This window comes from Nomascus leucogenys, chromosome 6 (genome assembly GCF_006542625.1).
Source record: "Nomascus leucogenys isolate Asia chromosome 6, Asia_NLE_v1, whole genome shotgun sequence".
NCBI lineage: Eukaryota > Metazoa > Chordata > Mammalia > Primates > Hylobatidae > Nomascus > Nomascus leucogenys.
The window spans coordinates 15,536,174-15,562,360 of NC_044386.1; the positions used below are offsets into that span (position 1 = coordinate 15,536,174).

The 26,187-nt window shown below is 42.0% G+C and overlaps 1 long non-coding RNA gene across 2 annotated transcripts; it reads right to left on the minus strand.

Moving 5' to 3' along the window:
• Positions 1–241: 241 nt before the first annotated feature.
• LOC115835437 lies at positions 242–24,281 on the minus strand. Of its 2 annotated transcripts, XR_004030408.1 has the most exons (4): positions 22,637–24,281; positions 5,878–5,942; positions 5,615–5,803; positions 242–1,525 (listed from the first exon to the last, which is right to left on the minus strand). It is a non-coding gene; the product is annotated as an uncharacterized LOC115835437 (long non-coding RNA). The 2 variants fall into 2 exon arrangements; XR_004030407.1 differs by lacking the exons at positions 242–1,525; positions 5,615–5,803; positions 5,878–5,942 and adding exons at positions 10,659–13,739; positions 14,703–14,773.
• Between the last annotated feature and the right edge of the window lie 1,906 nt (positions 24,282–26,187).

Genomic DNA, 26,187 nt, shown 5'->3' on the forward strand with positions numbered 1-26,187 from the left:
AATGGCCTGTTCCTGCCTTAACTGATGACATTGTCTTGTGAAATTCCTTCTGGCTCATCCTGGCTCAAAAGCTCCCCTACTGAGCACCTTGTGACCCCCACTCTGTCCGCCAGAGAACAACCCCCCTTTGATTGTAATTTTCCTTTACCTACCCAAATCCTATAAAACAGCCCCACCCCTATCTCCCTTCACTGACTCTCTTTTGGGACTCAGCCCACCTGCACCCAGGTGAAATAAACAGCTCTATTGCTCACACAAAGCCTGTTTGGTGGTCTCTTCACAGGGATGCGAGTGAAAGTCCTCACCTCCATCTACCAGAGTAGGACTAGAAAATGCCCAGGGTCAAAACAGGGCACAGAGAGGACAAAAGTGCCCATGCTGTCCTAGACAGGAGATCAAGGAGCTCTGCTGCTGCAAGGATCCTAATGCCACCCAACACTGAGGGACATGCAAGGATCCTGATGCCACCCAACACAGGGACAAACTGGTGTTGCCTGTACACAGGTCTTCTGGAAGGAAACAGCCTTTTGAGGCATAGCTGATAAATTCTGGACTGGGCCTGACAGTGTCCTACAGAAAACTGATTGCAGCACTAAGAATATCTGCAAATGCTTGGGAGTGATTTTGGTGATCATGACAGCATGCCTGGGAGAGAAATTCAAACGCAAGGCACTGGCTTTAGATGGCAGGATGGCTTGAGTGGGCGAGAAAGCCCCAAAAGGCTGCAACAGATGTAAAATGGGCCTAAGGACAGTTCAGAGGGGCCCAGCAAGACCCAGCTGGATTCACACATGCAGTTTGCAGAGCTGTGACCCCTGTGGGCACCCAGGTCCATACACTGATATGCTTGGGAACCGATCAATGTTTTTGGTGTCAGAATGAGGAGAGGGAAGTCGTGTGTGCAAAGGGAAGAAAGGAGGCTGAGCCTGAGACAACCTGGCAGCTGTCCTCCCCCTTCCTCCTTGCCCCACCCCATCCCACCCAGACCAGATTTGAGCCCTAGAAAGAAGTCAGATAAGAGCATGAGGTAGCAGTGTTAAAGAATGGGCAGCTGTGGTGGCAGGAGAGGGGGTCTCCTTCTACAGAAGGCACTGAAGGCACCTTTCTAATCATTTTACATACATGCTGTCACTTAATTTTCATGACATAACAATCGTAGGTACTACTATTATCCATATTTTACAGATATGGAAACCAAGGTACAGAGAAGGTAAGTAGTTCCCCCAAAGAGAGTAATAGGTGGAGCCAAGATTCCAGGAGAGATGGTCAACTCAGCTACTGAGCAATGCTGCCTCGGCCACACAGGCGACCACGCTCCCGGTACCTGGGTAACACAGGAGCCCCTCGCCCCTTTCCAACCCACTCTTCTTAGAAACTTCAGAGGATTCTTGGCACCAGTAGGACCCTGAAGGCAAGCAGCTTTCAGGATGTGGAGTGGAGCAGGATCTCACAGAGGCCTTGGGGCAGGGACTGCAGCGGTGCCTTGGCCAGGAGCATGCAGCAGACAGGGCAGGCAGGCTTGCTCCTGGTGAAAAAGTGACACCCACTCAGACACACCCACACCACACACCTAGGGCCATATCCAAATTGATGGCCCATCAGAAATTAAGAAGCCATCCAGAGGAAAGATCTTTCCCCAGCAACAGGTACATGAGTATGTGCTGTGTGTTGAACAGAAGGACCGAGCTCCCACAAGAGGATCCAAGGAATGTGATTGGTTTAGTCCTGGCCTCACCATCTCCCTTACAAATCTAGTCGACAAGACTCACTCATGCTCCAAGCTCTCGAAGGAGATAGTCAGAAAAAGGAGAAAGAGAAACCCCATAATATTCTGCCTTCATTCTTCCTCCATGCCCAGACATTACCCTGACCAGTTCTCTTCTGGGCTAACCTCAATATCCTTAATACCTCAAATTATGGGCATTTAAGGGAAGGAATTAACCAAGCTAACTATACCATCTCAGAAACCTATTCAAATAACCACCAACCTCACTGAGCCCCAGTGACTTAGGAATACTCTCTGGGCTACCAAGCTAGAGTTAAAAAACTGGGCACTTGGTGAAATGGGAGACGTAAAATGTGAAATGGTAGATTGCGTGCCCATTAAAAACAAGGAAGCTGGGCACAGTGGCAAGTGCCTGTAGTCCCAGCTCCTTGAGAGGCTGAGGAAGGAGAATCACTTGAGCCTAGAAGTTTGAGGCCAGCCTAAGCAACATAGTGAGATGGCTTCTCTTTGAAAAAAAAAAAAAAAAAAAAAAAAAAAGGGGGACGAAGCCAGCCAGAGCACTATTACTTCTGCTGGAGTCTGGGTTTCTCACCAGGTGTGTCCAGTCTCTTTCATTTTGGCCATCAGCAGATTATGGAGTCTGTTTTGGCAGAGGGAGCTGGTCAGAGTTGCCACCCAGGGAGAACTTAGCTCTGCCCCTCCCTCGAGATCCAGGTGAGGATGGCTTCTGAATCTTGCTGCACTTAGGAGAGAGGAGCTCCCCCAATGCAGCCTGCTTTGTGTCCGCAAAGAAAACCAGCGCATTATTATTCCTCTGTCATCCTACGAGTTGCTGAGCCTTGAAAGCTCCAACAGAGGCGGCTGCTGGAACGTGGCTGCGGGGACAGTGCCACATCTAATTGCTTCACACGCGGCTGCCAGTTTATGGGTCCTTCGCTCTGCATTTAACACCGTAGCTGCTGATGGACTTTCACTGTTGGAAAGTATGCCCCGGTCCTTTGCACGCTGTTTTATAACTGATGGGGGAAGATGCTCTCTCATTTGGTAAATTGTATCTGGCCTTTCCAGCTCAGTGGTCATTAATGTTTGTTCTCATCCAATGAGCAGATTCAAAGAAATACAGCTCTCATTAGCTCCTGCTCAGTTAAGAAAAATGCTCATCTGCCCCCATGACTCAAACACAGCTTCCTAGCTGGAGATGTTTGAGTTCCACAGCTGGAGAGACTGGGGAGGTCATCCAAGCCATCTCTGATGCTTCAGCCCCCAGCCCCATCAACATCCAGACTGCAAATCCCCTCCAGCACCTCCTGCCTCACTCATTCCACACCTGCCTCCTAATGAGCGAAGACTATAATAAGTGACCCTGCTGAGTGCTTGCTGTGTACCAGGTGCTGTCCTAAATGATGTGCATGGCTTAGTTCACTCAGGCATGCTTACAAATCTACGATCTCCAGAGTCACAAGAACACTCTGGAGCAGAGTTCAAGTTCAACTCCTGACACCTATGTATGGGCTGTGTGAAGGTGGAGAAGTCACAAAGAGGAGACCCACATTTTTGTACTTAAACCAGATCCAGGTAGTAATAAGGTGAATCTCTGGGGTCAGTGCCTCTACGGACAAGTTGCCTTCACTTTGTTCTCTTTCCTCAGACTATTCCCAGGCAGCTGACTTCCACATCCTTGTGATTGGCCACCAGGAGCATGAGGGAAAAGGAGAGAATGAATCAGCCAAAATCCCGTCACTATCCTTGGAAAAAATGCCATGTGATGTTGTATTCTAAAATTTGCAAGTTGGAGCTGAAAATAATCAGTGGTAGGTGTGTTAATTGGCATGGCCTCTATGGAGGACAATTTGCTAATATGTCAAAATTTCAAATGTATATCCTCTTTGACCTGGCAATTCTACTTCTAGGAATGAATCCTAAAAAATGGGGTTGGTGGCGGAAAGTGTGTGTTCAAGGATATTTGTGTCCATATTCTCTTACTAGCATAAGCCTGGAACAATCTAGATGAGGACCGACTAAATAAATTATGGTATATTTGCACAATGCAATATTACAAAGCCATAAAAAATAAGGCAGCTTTAACTAGATTCAAGTAGAAAAATCTTCAAATATTTTAAGTGAAAAAAACAGTGTTATTGTACTTTTTTTAAGTATTTATACTCAGTTGTTTGTATATCATAGAATATCTCTAAAACAAAATCGACAATCTCATCACAGTTGCTGCCTCTGGGGAAACACTCTAGGTGGCTTGAAGTCAGGAGTGAGAGAGATACTTTCACTGTATAACCTTTTGAATCTTGAATTTATGTCATAGGAATGAACTACATATTCAAAAAACAAACCGTATGTAATTAAAATATTAAAAATATTGATGTTTCAATAGATAAAATGCTTATTATTTATTTAGTTAGTTAGTTTATATTTTTAAAGGGGGAAAGGGGCCAGGCATGGTAGCTCACACCTATAATCCCAGCACATTGGGAGGCTGAGGCGGGAGGATTGCTTGAGCCCAGGAGGTCAAGTCCAGCCTGAACAACATAGAGAGTTCTCTCTCTAAAAAACTAATAAATAAATAAATAAAACCAGGCATGATGACGCGGTCCCAGCTACTGGGGAGGCTGAGGAGAGAGGATCACTTGAACCCAGGGGGTTGAGTCTGCAGTGAGCAGTGATCTCACCACTGCACTCCAGCCTGGGTGACAGAGCAAGACCTATCTCTTAAAAAAAAAAAAATTAAAGGGCCAGGCACAGTGGCTCACACCTGTAATCCCATCACTTTGGGAGGCCGAGGTAGGTAGATCACCTGAGGTCAGCAGTTTGAGACCAGCCTCACCAACATGGTGAAACCTCATCTCTACTAAAAATACAAAAAATTAGCTGGGCGTGGTGGTGCACACCTGTAACTCCAGCTACGGAGGAGGCCGAGGCAGGAGGATTGCTTGAACTCAGGAGGCAGAGGTTGCAGTGAGTTGGGATTATGCCACTGCACTCCATCTCAAAAAAAAAAAAAAGAACCAATTGAAAATCATAAATCAGCAGAGGACAATGAAAAAAAATAATAAGGTAAATATGCAGAGAAATAAGCTGGCATTTTTAAGGGAGATGGTGAGGCCAGGACTAAACCAATCATATTCCTTGGATCCTCTTTTGGAAGCTCGGTCCTTCTGTTCAACACACAGCACATACTCATGTACCTGTTGCTGGGGAAAAGATCTTTCCACTGGATGGCTTCCTAATTTCTGATGGGCCATCAATTTGGATACTTCGGGAGCAGCTAAAGACCTGTTCTCAGGCTTCTTTGAGTACTGTTACATCTCCTAACCAGCTTTCCCCCATGAAGCCTCTCCCCATCTGTGATAATTCATTCTATGTACCAGTTTGGCTGGGCTATGGCACCCAGATGCATGGCCAAACATCAGTCTAGTTGTTGCTGTGAAGGCAGTGTGTAGATGAGATAAACATTTGCATCAGTAGACTTTAAGGAAAGCAAACGTACCCTCCCTAATGTGGGGGGCCTCATCCAGTCAGTTGAAGGACTTAGGAGAAAAAGCCTGAGATCCTCTGAGAAAGAGGGAATTCTGCCTATGCACTGCCTTCAGACTAGGGACTGCAGCATCGACTCTTCCCTGGGTCTCCAGCCTGCTGACCTGCCCTGCAGTTGTTAGACTTGCCAGCCCCACACTTGCATAAGCCAATTCCTAAAAATAAATCTCAAGAGAGAAAGAGAGAGAGCAAGAAAGAGTGAAAGAGAGAGAAAGACGTACTGTTGATTCCATTTCTCTGAGAACCCTGACTAGTACACCTTCCAGAGGAATGGCTCCCCACCATCACTCATCCCACTTCCCACATCATACTTGGTGAAGCCTCTGCTATTCTCTTACCTACCAAAGTGCATATGTCCAGTCCTGCTGCCTAGGCTGGAAGGTCCTTGTGAGCCAGTGCTGTGTCTCCGTCATCAATGCATTTCTAACATTCAACGGAGTACTTGCAAGTGCTCGATAAGGATGTGTTGTTGAATGAGGCTGCAGTTTTAGTGAGAGTGCTCCCACTGCCGAATGCTTAGGTTTGATGCATCTATAGGTTCATATACGAATCAGCACATCAGTTAGGAAGAACATGAAGGAAAAGAAGAAGAAAACAATCCTTACCAGTTGTTTTCAATTTCCAGGATCCTTTGTTTTCCTTGCTGCTTCTTACACAGCTACCTGAAGACCTGTCAAAGGCAATTTACTGTTCAGAATTAATTGAGCAGGCTGCCGTAGTCAAGATGCCACAATGTTGGACTTAGCCTACACTGTATCCAAAATTAAAAGCAAGAATTCTCTTTTGAAATAAGACATATTCAAATAGAAAAAAATTATAAGAAAAACTTATCTGTGATCATCACCCTTCCTTGTACTCCAAATGTGTGCTGAATTTTAATGTCCATTTTAAAGAGGAAATTATGACCCTCAACCCCAAGATCAAAATATCATTCCTGAAAATCGGATTGAATCTTAAATTAGAAACTTCTGCAGACATCATCCACAACAGTTTTTTTAACCATTTGTCATATTTTTGAAAGACTACAAGATGAATTCATCTTCGATTAGTCGATCTGAATCCTCAGGTGAATAAAGAACCAATTGGCTTAGTTATCTGATCAATAAGACTATTTTCAATGAGCACCCAACACCAACAATCTTGTCCCATAGAAAAACTGATTTATAAGCATGTCAAATGGAGATTTTATTTTATCTTGCCTTTAGCTGTCAATGAAAGACTTAGCGGCTCTCCCCAGGGAGCAAGGAGGCAAAACAGTAGGAGGCCTTCAGAGGTCAACCTTGAAAGCAGGAAACACTCAGCTTTGACCTGGTCTATTGAAATCAATATGGCATGGCATAGAGAAAGGAAGCAGATGGCAGAGTATACTTACATCCATATTTTTCTTTATTACAGAATTTGCATTACATTTTGTTAAAGGACAAGTGGATTCAATTGACCATGAGAGATACAAAAGATATATGCCATTAATCATATCTTAAATGAATTTTAATCAACACTATAGTGTTTTGCAGTAGAGGCTTATTTTTCTTTGAACAAACTTATCTTTTTATTTCTATTCTTTGTTATGTAGAAAAATACAGTATAAGGCATAAAAAAGAGAGATACAACCTGTATTCCCACCGTCAGATGATGCCATCATTAACATTGTAGCATATTTGATCACAATAGTTTCTTTACTCATTTTATATCATTGTGAACTCTGCTTTTTCCACTTACACTAGAGTAAAATAATTTTCTGATATTACCTTTCTCTTCCTAATAGGAGTTCCTATTATAATCATTTTGGGAGGTTAAGCCTTTTCTAAACCCCAGAGCTCATAAGCAATGGAGCTGAGACTCCAACCCTGACCTACCTACCTCCAAAGACCATACCGTTTCCACTAAGTCAAACTACCTTAAAAATACTTATTCCTTTTGGCTCAGTAAGTCACCTTTTGGGAATATATATGGAATCTGAAATGTACAAGATGAGCCTGGGACATTTTGAGATGCAAGAAAGCAAGAAGCTACTAAAGACAAAATAGGTCATGTCAAAAGGAAGCCAACTTGAAAAAGATCCCAAAATGACACAATGCGGCTACCCAAAATAATAATAATCACTCTCAGTTAAATCATTAAACATAAAAATCAATGAGTTCATAATGATACTTTTTTAAAACTTATGAGAGCACCAACTCATTACCCTGAAAATTGATAAATACATGGAAAGAATCAAGAATGTATTTCTTGTACAAATTGTAATTCAGGGCAGCCAAACACTTGATGAGGATAAGTCTTTATCGAAGAATTATGGATAACTAATGCAGAAGGAAGGACAGATTAAGAAAATTGCCATTTCAATCCCTCATGAAACCCTGGATCTGGCAGGACCGTGATTGAATGTTAAAATCACAGGTGAAATACTTGTGGGAGAGTTTTAGAGGATGGAACACCCCGACATCACCAGGGCTGATTCCTGGCATTACCAAAAGTGGAGCAAACAGATGTCATGAGTTCACGGTATGATTCCACAGGAAGTACATGGCATCAGAAAAATTATAATCTAAAAAGCATTTTAACCTTAATCAATTTAAGGCTCAGACCTAACTATCAGTTTATAGGAAATAGAAAAACACAGAGAAACAAGTTAAAAACATCACAGAGAAACAATTATGCAAATCTAGATGTAGATCTAAAGGATAATCTGATTCTTCTAACAAATTCAATGGCATGAAAACAATTGAAGAGTGAGGAGGAGGGACAATGTGGACTGAAATAGCTAAGAGATATTATTACTAATATTATTCGAATAGGCCAACCGTAAAAGAACAACTTTAAGACAATTAAAGACATTTGAATATGAATTGGTATTAGAATATTTTTGACATTTGTGTTGTTTGATATGATAATACCTATGTGGTTTTTTTTTAAGTCTTGCTGCTTAAATGCATATAAAGATTTACAAAGAGAATAATATGATATCTAGTATTTGCTTCAAATATTCCAGGAAAAAAAAGTGTGCATGCGTGTGTGTGTGTGTGTGTGTGTGTGTGTGTGTTTGTATGTGGTGGGAGGGAGAGAGGAGACGGAGATGATTAGATGAAACAAGAGTTGCAATTAGCTGCTGAAGCTGAGAGATGAGTCCATGAAGGTTCATTATCCTATTCTCTCTACTTTCTGTATGTTTGGAACATTCAATAATAAAAAAAAGTCTAAAAAATGATGCATATGAGTACATCAAAACCTATAGAAATGAAATTCCACATATGCCAAGACTAGAAAGATATGGAATAAATAACTGTAAAAAAAAATCTGTGAGAAAATCCTACTCCATATGTTATATGCTGATTTCTGATGGGCTGCATTTTAAATGGAATCACTCCAATATTATCTGATTAGTTTTGAAATTGACGATTAAAATAAAAGATTGATCATCTTCTACATTTTTTGGCACCTTACACCATCACCAATTTAAGTATTAATAGAAGGAGCATCAAAACTATCAATCTAAGAAATTCAGAATAAAGAGGTTTGTGATATGCTCAGTGAACATGTCTTTCTTGTGGCAATGAAATAATTTGGAGATGGAAAGAGAACATAAATTCTGCAGAGCAATTTTCTGTGCTCTTCTTTAAACAGGTTAAGGTGCTGATTTGGTTTTTCAAAAACTGAAACTGTGGATCACAAAACAAAGCAAAATTAATTGTGAGTAAATGGAAGAAAAGATCACTTGTAATGACACTTCTTTCCAGGGATACGGTTAAGCAAGATAATAGCATTCAGATGGTAATAATAAGTCCATTCACTAATGCCCACACACATTCCATATAATGACAGATGGAGATCTAATTTTAAAAACATACTACATTGTAAAAATACTTTGGAAATATCTAACTAAATAGTGGATTAGAACTTGATTAAAAATAAATGATTGAAACGCCAAAAGCTCATTAAAGGGAAGATGCTATGTGGAGTTGACTCCCCAAAGAAACAAAGCCCTTCATGTCCAGTAAAATATTTTCAGCTGAATGAAACTACTGAATATTTTAATTTTCAGTTTGTGAGGTAAAAATTATTTACACTTAATCACTGGTTTGTTTTTAACCCCAGAATTATAACAATTAGGAAAATAAGAGGCATTTATAAGATGCTTAAAGCAGGTCACACTCTCAGGACAGGTTCCCAGGAACCAGACTCTGAGATGGAAAGTTCCATGCAGGAGCTTTACTGGGGAATGCTCTCAGAAACAGCACCTGGGAGGGGTGAGGGAAGCAGGACTAGGCACATGGAGAAGTAGAACCGTGATGTGGTTGCAAGAGGCCACAGCGGATACCACGAGAAGACCAAAGCAGAAAGGCCCTTCAGAGCTTTCATAATCTAGGCAAGGGGGGCCAGGCCCTTGTATTCTCACATAAATCCAATACCCATGGAAGTGGGTATCAGAAAAAGTAGCTCCTTTTGGCCGAGTCAATCCCAGGGGACTCACGGATGACTACCTTTGAAGGAGTGAGAAACCAACGCTTCTGACTGCTTGGAAATGAATGCTTTGATCCTGAAGGAGACGTGTGGGGAGTGTATCTCCCCTCGCATTGCAGCCCCCACCCTTAGCCTCCCTCCTTCATGTAATAACTTCATCCCCTCTGAGAATAGCTCCATGGGATTCTCAATGATCTATTTTTCTTTGGAAACTGGTAAGAGGAAGGTTATTGGGACAAATCTCAGCCCCTTTCAGTGACTACATCTGGTGTCATGATCTCCCTCCTCTGCTATCACACTTTTAAACAGTACTGCTGTAGTCTGGGGGGCTTACCTGGTGGGATGACCAGGATTTTCATTCCAGGAGACCCTGAGCCCTACCTTACCATGAAAGCATGGCTTGGTGGCATAACCAAGTTCCAGACATGGCTACTGCACTTGCTAATTTACAATGAAGATCTGGCAAGGGGGTACCAAGAGACAACCTAGTGAGTCACCTGGGTGGCTGTGATCACAACTGGACAGCAGCTGTAGCTTAAAGTGTAATGGAATTCTTGCTGTGTTCCCTCGTAGAAGCATTCTCCCCTTGGAGATAAGGACCCAGGAGAGACTAAATGTGCAAGGACAAGCAAGCACAAATTCCTCAAGCAGGTCATTGGGAGTAATGGTGGTGGAGCCAGACCTACTTCCAATCATTGTTTTCTTATTGTTTTCTTTTCTCGCTCTGTCACATGGCTGGAGTGCAGTGGCGCAATCTTGGCTCACTGCAACCTCACCTCCCAGTTCAAGTCATTCTCTGCCTCAGCCTCCCGAGTAGCTGGGACTACAGGCACACTCCACCATGCCCAGCTAATTTTTGTATTTTTTGTAGAGACGGCGTTTCACCATGTTGGCCAGGTTAGTCTCAAACTCCTGCCTCAAGTGATCCACCAGTCTTGGCCTCCCAAAGTGCTGGCATTACAGGCATGAGCCACCACACCAGGCCCCAATCATTGTTTACTGAGGCCATCAATCTCACCTACTGGAAACGTAGCACTATATAATGGGCATTGGTTCAATGCCACCCTGTCCTTACAATGTATCATCTGCAGGCTGGCACTTTAGCTGTGCTTTCAAAAAACTCTAGTAGATAGGCAGTTTCTGGATGGTGTTATGTGATGAGACCAGTAGATCCTATCATCATATGTCCATTGTTTCCCTTCCTTTGCTATAAAATGGGGCCAGTGGTCCACAGTCACGTTATGCAGGATTCCATGTCAGTTTATCATATAATCTGTAAGCCTACAGGTGGTCATGCTACCTGAGTCCCTGTGGGTAGGAAAGGTAAAGCCATCTCTGGAATATGTGTCAATTCCAGTCAAAATCAATTACTGCCATTTCCAGATTGAAAGGGATCCGATGTAATCAAGCTGCTAACAAGCGGCTAGTCTCCTCTGGGGACTTTGTTTGTTGAAGAGCTCGGTGTTGGTTTCTGTTGCTGGCAGGTTGGACGTTTGGTAGTGGCAATAGATATATTAAGTAATTACTTACTTCATGGAGATCCACTGTCAATTATCAGGACCCCTGGTTCTGAAGGGGAACAGAATGATAATTAAATAGGGACATGATGGGGACCACTTGTAGCGCTGAGCATGTTTACAGTGCCAGATTTCTTGGCCATTCCCCTGGATGTGATATATTTTTTTTATTTATTCTCTTGGCCATGGTAAGAAAGTTTCAGAGGCTTCTACGTAGCCCTCTTCACTACAGACCATACTGGTTGGCCCTACAAACCAAGGAACTAATGAGAAGATTCTGCTGACTACTATGGATTTCAATTATACATCCAAAGACTGAACAAATGACCGCCAGGTGGATCCATGGAGCCAAAGAATCCCTTGTGAAATCGACTGGGTATGGACTTCTTATTTCTTACTCTTCATAAGCTCCCACTTCAGCAAGGGGCCTGGATGAAACAAAACTTCCTGAATATCAGTGGAGATTGGACCATGCCTAAGAGTCCTGGAAATATCTAGGATTGCCCTTTTTCCCATTGAACAGTTACCCAAGTAAGTGGCCACAGATCCCTCTGAGTAAAGACTGGGGGAATTGTTATCATATGAACTTGCCATAGTACAGCAGGCTCCTTCCTTAAACTAGCCTCTCCAGTCAACAGGTTCTGGGTCGAAGGATAGGCTCAGATCTGGAAATTGGCCATGACTCTTCAGTGAAGTGTTGGCATTATTCTTATGTGCCCCTGTATCTTGCCCTTAATAACACTGTGGTCTAGTAACCATCTCCACAGCTCTCTATGGGTGAGGACCCCTGGCTGCCACTCCAACCTTTCCATTCATGATAATAATTGCATCCTTCTTGGTCTGCTACCTATGGTCTGCCACCCGGCCTCTATCAATCTGGGATCTTACCATCCCCATTGCTTTTAGAGATCACAGTTCTATAGAATCCTGGCACAGTATACAGTATCAGCCCTCCCCTAGAGGGGGTAGCCACCATTGAGTTTCTTATTGACACATTGGCCCTCTCACCAGCTCATTCTTTACAGCTTTGGTAAAAGGTTGCCTTCTGGGTGCCCCTGTGAAATACAGTGAACTGGTGGATTGTTCGGTCTTACAAAGTACAGTAGGCCCCCATTATCTGTGGGAAATACGTTCCAAGGCCACCCAACAGGTGGATGCCTGAAACCGCGAATAGTACCAAGCCCCATATATATGATGTATTTTCCTATACATGCACTGTGGCACTTTTGCAGTTTGAGGTATAACCACAAAACTAGCATAAATTTCTTTGTCCTTCTTCACAATTTCACAGGTAAAATATTTGTTCTTACCATGGATCTTAGCAACCTCAGCATATAATTTTTTTTTCCTCAAGAACTTTTACCTTTTCACTTAAAGGAAGCACTTTATGGCTTCCCTTTGGCATATTTGAATCACCAGCATCACCCCTCTTGTGCTTTGGGGCCATTATTAGGTAAAATGAGGGTGCCTTGAACACAAGCACTGAGTTACCTTGACAGTCCATCTGATCACCAAGATGGTGAAGTGGCTAACTGGAGGGAAGTGTAGACAGTATGTATCCACTGGACAAAGGGACAATTCACATCCTGGGGGGGACAGTGCAAGACTTCATCACACTACTCAGAACAATGTGCAATTTAAATCTTATGAATTATTTATTTCTGGAATCTTCTATTTAATATTTTCAGCCCACAGTTGACTGGGGGTAACCAAACTGTGGAAAGCAAAACCATGGATAGGGAGAACCAGCGTACAATTGTCCCTCAGCATCCATAAAGGATTGGTTCCAGAACCTACCTTGGATACCAAAATCTGTAGATACCCAAGTCTGTGATATAAAATGGCCTAGGATTTACATATAACCTACACATACCCTCCCATACACTTTAAATCACCTCTAGATTACTTATAATACCTAATATCATGTGAATGCAATGTAAATAGTCACTATACTGTATTGACTAGGGAATCATGACAAGGAAAAAAATGTCTGCACATGTTCAGTATGGGATGCCACTTTTTTCCCAAATGCTGAATATTTTCAGTCCGAGGTAGATTGAACCCACAGATACAGAGAGCTGACTGCATATCCACCATAGCATTCCTGCTTCTCGGAGCCTTTTGATCTCTTTCTTCATCGTCTGCTAAGGCATTTCTCACATATCTCCTCCACATAGTTGATCACTGCATTTCTAAGAAAGAAAAGAGTCAACAAAGATACCCCAAGAGTCAACCAAGAAGAGTGCTAAATTCTCTATCTCAGGGGAGTGCTCCCATGTAGATAAAGTTTCCAGTATCCAACTATATATTGCATCCTTCTTAACCCAGGCCCTTCAGGATTCATCCCATATATATTCTTCCACTCCTGCTAGTACTTGCTGGCTCAGTTTTGCATCTTCTTTGGTGTCTATTTTTCCTTCCTTATCACAATCAGCACTTCTCCTGTCAAGTTTTACTGTACTTGACTCTAGTTCAGGGTCTGCAAACTTTGCCTGTAAAGAACCCGATAGTAAACATTTTAGGTTTTGTGGGCCATATGGACTTTGTCATGACTAATCAGTTCTCCCATTGTAGCATGAAGGCAGCCATAGGCAATGTGTCATTGAATGGATGTGGTTGTATTCCACTAAAACTTTATTTACCAAAATAGACTGCAGGCTGGATTTGGCCAGGAGACTGTAGTTGCTTATCCCCATTCTATTTACTGGCCTAGTGTCCAGGAATGGAGTTAGGATCAACCCTGAGTTAAGAACATGCTATCTTGCAAGAAAAAGCTCCTGCACTCTCTTCAAGCCAGGGTAGCACTAGCTTTTAATAGGGAGCAGTGGGCCCAGAGGGTTGAAGGGAATCTGAGGATTTGAGATTTTTGGTGCAGGAACACATATATCCTTATTCCAAGTCTCAGCATCTCACTCTTTCCCAGTCAGGGTCCTGACCTTGGCATAGCACACATACTAGGATTGAAAATTTTAACCTTCTCTGGAGCCCTCCTGGCCTTATAATTAAGTTCCAGGCTCGATCCTGGCTTTTTTCTACTTCTGGCTGCGGGAGATGAGAATCACTTTATAAACTGCCATAGGCCCTCTGGCTTTCACACTTAGCCTAAATTGGTGATCATTCATTATATCCTTTCATCCCCTTTCTCTAATTCATTTTATAGTACTCAGAAACAGCCATCCAATTCTATTGTACTTACAATTACCACTTCCCCTGAACCCCTAGATACCTCAGATACTAGACTTACCAATGCATTGCCTTCCAGCAGTTACACCACAGTGAAGGTTGCAACAATTGCATAGTTACAGCCTGCCAGGGGCTGTAGGTAATCCACCCACCCACCCCTAGTTATGGTGTCCTCCCTGCTGGCTGGTCAGCTGGTGACGCAGCTCCAGATTCCATTTCAGAGTCTCCTTCCTCAGACCATTCCTAGCACCAGTGGCTTTAAGTATGCTTACCTGAGAAACAGGGTCTGAGGTGGAGATTTACATGCAGGACTTTTATTGGGGAGTGCTTTTAGGATCAATACCTATAAAGAAGAGAAAAAGGATTCCATAGAGGGAGAAATTGAATTATGATTCAGTTGCAATAAAGGCCTTCAGCAATCCCATGGACTGCTGTCAGAGTTGTCTAGACAAAGCAAGGGGCCAGCCAGCCACAGGATGCGTGCTGCTCCCCAAACCCCAACTGCAGAGGGGGTAGGGCCTTGGGCAGGGCAGCTCTCTTCTGCTAAGGGAGGGATTCTCAAAGACAGACTCATCTGTGAGACAACAAAAGTCAGCACTCCTGGCAGCTGGGTGAATGAGTGCCTGAGTCCTAGAGGGGAGATGGGGGCGGCACACCACTGCATCCACTACAGGCATGTGCAGTAGTTGAGTCCATGTCCACTGTAAGCGTGTCAGATAGGCATCCATGAGCCCAGCCTTACTGTCACACCCTAGTTACCAGGAATCCTGGGTTCAACTAATTGTTGGGATTGTAACTGTGGTTCCTGAAGGAATTCTATATGATAAATGCAATACAGTAGCAGTGATTTATTGTATATAGAAACTTTAAAACCCACTTTTGAAGGGTAAAATAACAAGAAAGAGGAAGGAAAGAATAAAGGAAGGAAGGAAGGAAGAAAGAAAGTAAGGAAGGAAGGAAGAAAGTAAGGAAGGAAGAAGGGAAGGGAAGGGGAGGGAAGGGGAGGGGAGGGGAGGAGAAAGGAGAAAAATCAAGTCCTCTCAACTCACTAGAGCAGCCATATCTACTTAACTGGATACAGGTTATTATAAAAAGTTATTTTTCGGGTGGTGGAGCCAAGATGTCCGAATAGGAACAGCTCCGGTCTCCAGCTCCCAACCTGAGTGACACAGAAGACGGGTGATTTCTGCATTTCTGTTTGAGGTACCAGTTTCATCTTACTAGGGAGTGCCAAACAGTGGGTGCAGGACAGTCGGTGAGGCACACTGTGTGTGAGCCAAAGCAGGGCGAGGCATTGCCTCACTCGGAAAGCACAAGGGGTCAGGGAGTTCCCTTTCCTAGTCAAAGAAAGGGGTAACAGACGGCACCTGGAAAATCAGGTCAGTCCCACCCTAATACTGCGCTTTTCCAACGGGCCTGGAAAACGGCACACTAGGAGATTGTGTCCCGCACCTGGCTCGGAGGGTCCTATGCCCACGGAGTCTCGCTGATTGCTAGCACAGCAGTCTGAGATCAAACTGCAAGGTGGCAGCGAGGCTGGGGGAGGGGCGACCGCCATTGCCCAGGCTTGCTTAGGTAAACAAAGCAGCCAGGAAGCTTGAACTGGGTGGAGCCCACCACAGCTCAAGGAGGCCTGCCTGCCTCTGTAGGCTCCACCTCTGGGGGCAGGACACAGACAAACAAAAACGCAGCAGGAACCTCTGCAGACTTAAATGTCCCTGTCTGACTCACAGCTTTGAAGAGAGTAGTGGTTCTCCCAGCACGCAGCTGGAGATCTGAGAACGGACAGACTGCCTCCTAAAGTGGGTCCTTCACCCCACAGCAGCCTAACTGGGAGGCACCCTCCAGTAGGGACAGACTGACATCTCACTCGGCCAGGTACTCCTCTGAGACAAAACTTCCAGAACTATCAGACAGCTGAATTTGTGGTCTCATGAAAATCCGCTGTTCTGCAGCCACCGCTGCTGACACCCAGCCAAAAGGGTCTGGAGTGGACCTCTAGTAAACTCCAACAGACCTGCAGCTGAGGGTCCTGTCTGGTAGAAGGAAAACTAACAAACAGAAAGGACATCCACACCAAAAACCCATCTGTACATCACCATCATCAAAGACCAAAAGTAGATAAAACCACAAAGATGGGGAAAAAACAGAGCAGAAAAACTGGAAACTCTAAAAAGCAGAGTACCTCTCCTCCTCCAAAGGAACGCAGTTCCTCACCAGCAACGGAACAAAGCTGGACGGAGGATGACTTTGACGAGTTGAGAGAAGAAGGCTTCAGACGATCAAACTACTCCGAGCTACAGGAGGAAATTCAAAACAATAGCAAAGAAGTTAAAAACTTTGAAAAAAAATTAGACGAACGGATAACTAGAAGAACCAATGGAGAGAAGGGCATAAAGGAGCTGATGGAGCTGAAAGCCAAGTATCGAGAACTACACGAAGACTGCAGAAGCCTCGGTAGCAGATGCGATCAACTGGAAGAAAGGGTATCGCTGATGGAAGATGAAATGAATGAAATGAAGCGAGAAGGGAAGTTTAGAGAAAAAAGAATAAAAAGAAATGAACAAAGCCTCCAAGAAATTTGGGACTATGTGAAAAGACCAAACCTACGTCTGATTGGTGTACCTGAAAATGACGGGGAGAATGGAACCAAGTTGGAAAACACTCTGCAAGATATTATCCAGGAGAACTTCCCCAATCTAGCAAGGCAGGCCAACATTCAGATTCAGGAAATACAGAGAACGCCACAAAGATACTCCTCGAGAAGAGCAACTCCAAGACACATAATTGGCAGATTCACCAAAGTTGAAATGAAGGAAAAAATGTTAAGGGCTGCCAGAAAGAAAGGTCGGGTTACCCACAAAGGGAAGCCCATCAGACTAACAGCTGATCTCTCAGCAGAAACTCTACAAGCCAGAAGAGAGTGGGAGCCAATATTCAACATTCTTAAAGAAAAGAATTTTCAACCCAGAATTTCATATCCAGCCAAACTAAGCTTCATAAGTGAAGGAGAAATAAAATACTTTACAGACAAGCAAACGCTGAGTGATTTTGTCACCACCAGGCCTGCCCTAAAAGAGCTCCTGAAGGAAGCACTAAACATGGAAAGGAACAACCGGTACCAGCCCCTGCAAAAACATGCCAAATTGTAAAGACCATCAAGGCTAGGAAGAAACTGCATCAACTAACGAGCAAAATAACCAACTAACATCATAATGACAGGATCAGATTCACATATAACAATATTAACTTTAAATGTAAATGGGCTAAATGCTCCAATTAAAAGACACAGACTGGCAAACTGGATAAGGAGTCAGGACCCATCAGTGTGCTGTATTCAGGAAACCCATCTCATGTGCAGAGACACACATAGACTCAAAATAAAGGGATGGAGGAAGATCTATCAAGCAAATGGAAAACAAAAAAAGGCAGGGGTTGCAATCCTAGTCTCTGATAAAATAGACTTTAAGCCAACAAAGATCAAAAGAGACAAAGAAGGCCATTACATAATGGTAAAGGGATCAATTCAACAAGAAGAGCTAACTATCCTAAATATATATGCACCCAACACAGGAGCACCCAGATTCATAAAGCAAGTCCTCAGTGACCTACAAAGGGACTTAAACTCCCACACAATAATAATGGGAGATTTTAACACCCCACTGTCAACATTAGACAGATCAACGAGACAGAAAGTTAACAAGGATATCCAGGAATTGAACTCAGCTCTGCACAAAGTGGACCTAATAGACTTCTACAGAACTCTCCACCCCAAATCAACAGAATATACATTTTTTTCAGCACCACACCACACCTATTCCAAAATTGACCACATAGTTGGAAGTAAAGCTCTCCTCAGCAAATGTAAAAGAACAGAAATTATAACAAACTGTCTCTCAGACCACAGTGCAATCAAACTAGAACTCAGGATGAAGAAACTCACTCAAAACTGCTCAACTACATGGAAACTGAACAACCTGCTCCTGAATGACTACTGGGTACATAATGAAATGAAGGCAGAAAGAAAGATGTTCTTTGAAACCAACAAGAACAAAGACACAACATACCAGAATCTCTGGGACACGTTCAAAGCAGTGTGTAGAGGGAAATTTATAGCATTAAATGCCCACAAGAGAAAGCAGGAAGGATCCAAAATTGACACCCTAACATCACAATTAAAAGAACTAGAAAAGTGCCGGGCGCGGTGGCTCACGCTTGTAATCCCAGCACTTTGGGAGGCCGAGGCGGGCGGATCACGAGGTCAGGAGATCGAGACCACGGTGAAACCCCGTCTCTACTAAAAATACAAAAAATTAGCCGGGCGTGGTGGCGGGCGCCTGTAGTCCCAGCTACTCGGAGAGGCTGAGGCAGGAGAATGGCGTGAACCCGGGAGGCGGAGAGCTTGCAGTGAGCCGAGATCGCGCCACTGCACTCCAGCCTGGGTGAAAGAGCGAGACTCCGTCTCAAAAAAAAAAAAAAAAAAAAAAAAAAAAAAAAAAAAAAAAAAGAACTAGAAAAGCAAGAGCAAACACATTCAAAAGCTAGCAGAAGGCTAGAAATAACTAAAATCAGGGCAGAACTGAAGGAAATAGAGACACAAAAAACCCTTCAAAAAATTAATGAATCCAGGAGCTGGTTTTTTGAAAGGATCAACAAAATTGATAGACCGCTAGCAAGACTAATAAAGAAGAAAAGAGAGAAGAATCAAATAGATGCAATAAAAAATGAAAAAGGGGATATCACCACCGATCCCACAGAAATACAATCTACCATCAGAGAATACTACAAACACCTCTATGCAAATAAACTAGAAAATCTAGAAGAAATGGATAAATTCCTTGACACATACACCCTCCCAAGACTAAACCAGGAAGAAGTTGAATCTCTGAATAGACCAATAACAGGTTCTGAAATTGTGGCAATAATCAATAGCTTACCAACCAAAAAGAGTCCAGGACCTGATGGATTCACAGCCGAATTCTACCAGAGGTACAAGGAGGAACTGGTACCATTCCTTCTGAAACTATTCCAATCGATAGAAAAAGAGGGAATGCTCCCTAACACATTTTATGAAGCCAGCATCATCCTGATACCAAAGCCTGTCAGAGACATAACCAAAAAAGAGAATTTCAGACCAATATCCTTGATGAACATTGATGCAAAAATCCTCAATAAAATACTGGCAAACCGAATCAAGCAGCACATCAAAAAGCTTATACACCATGATCAAGTGGGCTTCATCCCTGGGATGCAAGGCTGGTTCAACATACGCAAATCAATAAATGTAATCCAGCATATAAACAGAACTAAAGACAAAAACCACATGATTATCTCAATAGATGCAGAAAAGGCCTTTGACAAAATTCTACAACCCTTCATGCTAAATATTCTCAATAAATTAGGTATTGATGGGACGTATCTCTAAATAATAAGAGCTATCTACGACAAACCCACAGCCAATATCATACTGAATGGGCAAAAACTGGAAGCATTCCCTTTGAAAACTGGCACAAGACAGGGATGCCCTCTCTCACCACTCCTATTCAACACAGATTCAACACAGTGCTGGAAGTTCTGGCCAGAGCAATCAGGCAGGAGAAGGAAATAAAGGGTATTCAATTAGGAAAAGAGGAAGTCAAATTGTCCCTGTTTGCAGATGACATAATTGTATATCTAGAAAACCCCATCGTTTCAGCCCAAAATCTCCTTAAGCTGATTAGCAACTTCAGCAAAGTCTCAGGATACAAAATCAATGTACAAAAATCACAGGCATTCTTGTACACCAATCACAGACAGAGAGCCAAATCATGAGTGAATTCCCATTCACAACTGCTTCAAAGAGAATAAAATACCTAGGAATCCAACTTACAAGGGACGTGAAGGACCTCTTCAAGGAGAACTACAAACCACTGCTCAATGAAATAAAAGAGGATACAAACAAATGGAAGAACATTCCATGCTCATGGGTTGGAAGAATCAATATCATGAAAATGGCCATACTGCCCAAGGTCATTTATAGATTCAATGCCATCCCCATCAAGCTACCAATGACTTTCTTCACTGAATTGGAAAGTTCATATGGAACCAAAAAAGAGCCCGCATCACCAAGTCAGTCCTAAGCCAAAAGAACAAAGCTGGAGGCATCACGCTACCTGACTTCAAACCATACTACAAGGCTACCATAACCAAAAGAGCATGGTACTGGTACCACAACAGAGATATAGATCAATGGAACAGAACAGAGCCCTCAGAAATGATGCCACTTATCTACAACTATCTGATCTTTGACAAACCTGACAAAAACAAGAAATGGAGAAAGGATTCCCTATTTAATAAATGGTGCTGGGAAAACTGGCTAGCCATATGTAGAAAGCTGAAACTGGATCCCTTCCTTACACCTTATACAAAAATTAATTCAAGATGGATTAAAGACTTACATGTTAGACCTAAAACCATTAAAATCCTACAAGAAAACCTAGGCAATACCATTCAGGACATAGGCGTGGGCAAGGACTTCATGTCTAAAACACCAAAAGCAATGGCAACAAAAGCCAAAATTGACAAATGGGATCTAATTAAACTAAAGAGCTTCTGCACAGCAAAAGAAACTACCATCACAGTGAACAGGCAACCTACAGAATGGGAGAAAATTTTTGCAACATCCTCATCTGACAAAGGGCTCATATCCAGAATCTACAATGAACTCAAACAAATTTACAAGAAAAAAACGAACAACCCCATCAAACAGTGGCCAAAGGACATGAACAGACACTTCTCAAAAGAAGACATGTATGCAGCCAAAAAACACATGAAAAAATGCACATCATCACTGGCCATCAGAGAAATGCAAATCAAAACCACAGTGAGATACCATCTCACACCAGTTAGAATGGCCATCATTAAAAAAATCAGGAAACAACAGGTGCTGGAGAGGATGTGGAGAAATAGGAACACTTTTACACTGTTGGTGGGACTGTAAACTAGTTCAACCATTGTGGAAGTCAGTGTGGCGATTCCTCAGGGATCTAGAACTAGAAATACCACTTGACCCAGCCATCCCATTACTGGGCATATATCCAAAGGACTATAAATCATGCTGCTATAAAGACACATGCACACGTATGTTTATTGCAGCACTATTCACAATAGCAAAGAGTTGGAACCAACCCAAATGTCCAACAACGATAGACTGGATTAAGAAAATGTGGCACATATACACCATGGAATACTGTGCAGCCATAAAAAATGATGAGTTCATGTCCTTTGTAGGGACATGGATGACACTAGAAAACATCATTCTCAGTAAACTATCGCAAGGACAAAAAACCAAACGCCGCATGTTCTCACTCATAGGTGGGAACTGAACAATGAGAACTCATGGACACAGGAAGGGGAACATCACACTTCGGGGATTGTTGTGGGGTGGGGGGAGGGGGGAGGGACAGCATTAGGAGATATACCTAATGCTAAATGACGAGTTAACGGGTACAGCAAAACAACATGGCACATGGATACATATGTAACAAACCTGCACATTGTGCACATGTACCCTAAAACCTAAAGTATAATAATAAATTAATTAATTAATTAAAGAAATAAAAAGAAAGAAAGAATTAGAAAATGTGCCGAGCCAGGGCAGGAGGGTCTTTCAAATCTCCCAAACTGGGGTCATGGTCATCCATGACAAGGTTGGGGTGTCGCTGCCGAAGAAAGCACAAATTCAACTGATGGAAACTCAATAAAATATGTGCCCAGCAAAAAAAAAAAATAAAAAATAAATAAATAAATAAATAAATAAAAAGTTATTTTTCTACTTCCCTGCCTTTTAACAAACAACATTTTCTGCTTTTTGGCTGGGGAGAGGACATTTGAAGTACCATGAAGCCAAGTTTGTGACAGTGACAAACTTAAAGAGGTTACAATTTTGAAATATGTAAGTATTTAAGTTGGAATCAACAAAATACCTATTAATGTGCGTGACATGTATAGATGTCCAAATAAATGTAATTTATTTCCTATAAAGTCAGAATAATTGTGTAGTTAGAACCAGAAAACATCATTTTAAATTATTTCGTCATTGCAGTTGCAAATTATTATAAAATCCCACAGAAATTGATAGTTGAAATGATTTTGAGATTCTCAAGTATTATAATACTTGCATAATTTGGAATTCTGATGAGTTCCTCAGAAGTTTATTTCCAAGTACCTGTAATCTTTTCATGTTGTTCAACATTAATTCATAGCCAGGACTTATCTTCAGGCAACTTTACAGCTTGTTCCTCTGTGAAATTCTGTAAGTTGGAGATTATAAACATGAAAACAATCAGTTGGGGCTCTTTTTGGCAGATTTTGAAATGTTGCCATTTGTTCAATTTCTATCCCTATAAATGTAGCAGGTAGTGGATCTTATTGGTATCCAAAACATATCATCTCACCTTACATTTATTCTTCAGGAAATTAGGATCATGGCTAGGTGGATTTTCAACAAGTTAAATATAAACTTTCTGTGTACCCTCATTAAGATATTTGTTGGTGCTATTGAGTTCATCCTGAAACACACACACACACACGCACATACACACACACTCCACGTGTCTAACTCCTCCTCCATCCCTCTTCAAACAAAATGAACATTAGGACTTTAAATTGCAGGCAACAGCCATAATCAGAAAGCCAGAAGCCACTGCTCCAACCCTGGGGTCCTCTAAAGTTGATTGCAAGGCAAATACTAGGCAAAGATCTCTCCAGATCCTTAGATGTCTGCTTCTTGCTCATGGAGTTGAAAGGATGAAATGAAAGGGCGTGGGCACAATCCCTAGCTTGGTGCTGGCACAGAAGCCCAATAAGTTCCACAGTCCCTCATCTACAGTCCCAAATCCCTGAGTTCTGAACACTGAAATACTTTTTGTAAATCCGTTGGCATCAAAACCTGGCCAGACAGAAGGCTATTTATAGGCCTTGGTATGAGTGGAATATATCCCTCTCCAGAAGTATAAATGTGTTTGATTATCAAATGGTCCTCCAAGTCTTATGGAGGTCTGACAGTATCTACAGTATATGCACCCCAATAAGTTCCTAAAAGTCCAAACATCTGAGTCTCTAAACACCTGGCTTGAAAGGCTTCTAGCTGAGAGTCTGTGGCTTTGTCCTTGGTGGCTCTCTTCTCCTTCCCTTTTTGCTGGTCGTGGCCCCTCTCCTTCCTCCCTGGCCATCATTAGTCTATCTGAAATAAAAGCTACACTTGGTCAGACATCCTCTTGTGTCAGCACCTGTTAGGCACCTTATCACATATTTTTTGGAAAGCCTGGGATGACCCTGGAAGGGATTGGTAATGAGCCTCGTTTTAAAGATAAGGAAACTGAGATGGAGAGAACTTAGTGAAGGTCAAGAACTCTCACGCACAGAACTAGGGTTGCACCCCATTCTCTGGCTACCCAGCCTCTGCGCCTTCTACCACAGCAGGCTGGGATTTACTTAAAGAAACAGTGTTTCTTAAGGAACACTTAAAATTCAACCAAGACATTCTCCCTGCATACTCAGAGGCAGTAAAATGTAGTGCCATCGTTCTCAAAGTATGATTCCAGGATGCCTGGATGTCCCTAAGACCCTTTCAGGGGCTTTGCAAAGCCAAAGCATTTTTTGTAATAATAATTATATGTTATTTGCCTGTTTTGCCTTTGTTCTCCTCTCAGAGGACTGTGGAGTTTCCAGGGTTGGCATGACATGTATTATATAACAGATTGAATGCAGAAGCAGATATGAAAATCCAGTTGTTTCCTGTTAAGCTGGACATTAAAGAAATTTGCAAAAATGGAACAAAAAAAAACCCCACTCATCTCACTATAGTTTTTTTTTTTAAGGAAACATCGTTGTTTTTTAGAAAAATATATTAAGGTTAACATGCAATGGTTTTATTACTTTTAAATGAGTTAAACATTTTTAAATTTTCTCTATCTTAATTTCTAATGCCATATATATATATCAATAAATGCAACCAACAAAAACGAAGCTCATCAGAGTCCTCAGTATTTTAAAGAGTGTGAAAGGGATCTGAGAGCCAAAAATTTAAGAACTGCTAGTGCAGCGTTAAGAGTGCAGACCTAGAATCCTAACTACCTGGATTCATACCCCAATTTTGCTACTTAGTAACTACGGAAGTTTCTTTATGCCTTAGTTTCCCCACCTACAAAATGGGGATAATATCTTATCTACCTCCTAGAGTTGTGGTGAGGACTTAATCAGTTTGCACATGTAAATCACATACAACAATATCCATCACTTAAAAAGCTCTTTGTTTTAGATTTTATGTTACTGAATTGTTACCTACTCTATATATTTGTGTTTATTTCTAGGGAAACCCCCCCCAACATTCAAGATGAATAAAAAGAATAAATTACTGAATTATCCAAACAGGTTTCATTTACTTGAATTAGAAAAAGAAAAAATGTCTTGGAACTCAAATCATGTTTCGAGCATAAATGTTAAAATAGTTTCCATTTACTCTATTTACTGCCAATTTAATATTCTCATTCTCTGGCACTAAGCATTACAAAAATCTTTTTAGAAAAGCTAAAATCTCTCACCTTATAAGTAGTCTCATTTTCCACATTTGCAGATGCTGTTTAGAAAATGAGTAAACTAGGGTAGGGCAACATGTCTGAGACACGTTACCCCAAGTGAGAATGGTATATGAGATTGGAATACCAAACGTGGTGATTAATAATAAAACAGAATGCTTTCAATTCACAACTTAGAAGTCTTATTCAATGAAATCAAAAATGTAGGTTTTTTCAAAGAAGCACAGATTCTTAAATAAATGTATTCTTGAATATAGTTGTAATGCTTTTAATATAGGTTTAGGTACATGCTAAATATAGATTCATTCTTTTCCTCTAAAGAAATGCATCATGCTTACTCAGTAAATAACGGTTTATACCGAAGAATTTTTTAAGGAGTTGAAAACGGTTTGACTTTGCAGAGTAGCACAGTGGCTAGCGCACACACTTAGAGAAATATGTTTCTACCTTACTCTGTCAATTACTAATGCATACCATGGCTGAGTTTCCTTATGCCCAGATTCTGCTGCGTAACCACAATAGGAGGGAACTGACCGAGGTCAGTTCAAATATGTCATGAAAGTCTAAAATTCTGACTCCTGAAGCCTCTCATTTTCCAGCACTGACAATGAAAAGCACAGTAATTAAGAGCAGTGTGACCCTGGGTTGTTACGCCCAATATTCCTGAGCTGTAAAGCGGGACTAAGAATTGTATATACTTCTTAGGTGTGCTGTGATGATTAAATAAGGTACTATAATGTATGTAAAGTCCTTGCCCTTAAAACAACATTGACAGGAAAGCTCCACCACAAGGTGTTTAAGTGGAATCCAAGATTCAACCATGTAACATACATGATGGTGTAATAGTGAGGTGTTCCAGGTACTATTGCTGCATAAAGTTAGTGTTGTAAAACTATTTCATTATGCTCATGGATTCTATGGGTCAAGAATTTTGGAAGGCCTCTTCTAGATAGTTCTTGCTTGGGTCTGTTCCAGGATTGCCATGAGTTGGTGGGGGCAGCAGTCATCTGAAGGCTCAACTGGGCTCGACATGCAAGATGGTGCCCTCAGATGCTGGAAACTGGTGCTAGATGTTGACTGAGACTTTAGCTGGGACATCACACAGAGAGCCTACATGCGATCTCTCCATGTGGCCTGGGATCCCACATAGCATGACTTCCTGGGGGCGTCAGACTTCTGG